The 848-nt window shown below is 35.8% G+C and overlaps 1 protein-coding gene across 4 annotated transcripts in view; it reads left to right on the top strand.

The window, feature by feature from the left end:
• The window catches only part of LOC119590561 (outer dense fiber protein 3-like), a 62,500-nt gene that overhangs the window by 60,271 nt on the left and 1,381 nt on the right, over window positions 1-848 (top strand). The window lies entirely within an intron of this gene.

Genomic DNA, 848 nt, shown 5'->3' with positions numbered 1-848 from the left:
TAGCCGAGTGGCCAAATGCTAATTATCAAAAGCCTTTTGAAAAATCGTAAACCCAGCTGCATTTTCTGGTCATTTTGCTCCACGAGCCTGATTCTACTTTGGGATCTAAGCCGGCTGTATTGCAATATTCTTAATCATAAAAAAATCTTTTGATTTGGATTCTACAGCTCAGTAATAACTTTAGGTTCATAAGTTTCTTCGGGTCAGTTCTTCGCAACTGTCACTGTTTGGTTATAGAGATACATATCATATCTGTTTATACTTTTAATACTTTTGAAAATGTGTAATTTGCTTTGCTGTAAACGAGTCCCCAAAGGTCTTTTGCTAAGAAACATTTATGTTATCTGCTGTATGTGCTTGCCCATCTTGGCTTTTCTGATATTGAAGTTAATTAGTTGAGGAGACCTTTTCCCTCTCACCTTTTTTTTTCTCTCTTTTGTCACTTGATCGTTTTTTTTTTCTTGGCTTTTCTTTAATCTAAATGTTCTTTGTACTGTGCATAGTTGGCCATGTTTTCAACTTTCCAGTGATGTCTTTCATCATCGTTGAACCAAAAATGTAAATTTCAGTTGGTATCCTCTGCCTCTTTCAAACTTTCATTTTATATCCAACAGCAACAAACTCGGGATTTATGGATCTGAGGATATTGCCAGCGACATTCTTTTCCTCGTCATATTTTTCGATGCCCTTTTTTGAATCTCCAAATACAACCCCATATATTTTATTCACATTGCGGCGTAACAAGCCGATATCATCTAAATGGCTGGACGGTATTAAACTGTCGCGCATTAGTCTTCCAAATCTTCTCTTTACTTTTTACATTTTCAAGTTGGCTTTTCGACATTTAC

This window comes from Penaeus monodon, chromosome 27 (genome assembly GCF_015228065.2).
Source record: "Penaeus monodon isolate SGIC_2016 chromosome 27, NSTDA_Pmon_1, whole genome shotgun sequence".
In the NCBI taxonomy this organism is placed as follows: domain Eukaryota; kingdom Metazoa; phylum Arthropoda; class Malacostraca; order Decapoda; family Penaeidae; genus Penaeus; species Penaeus monodon.
Note: the sequence above shows the minus strand (reverse complement) of the source record. Positions and strands in the feature narration are given on the sequence as shown.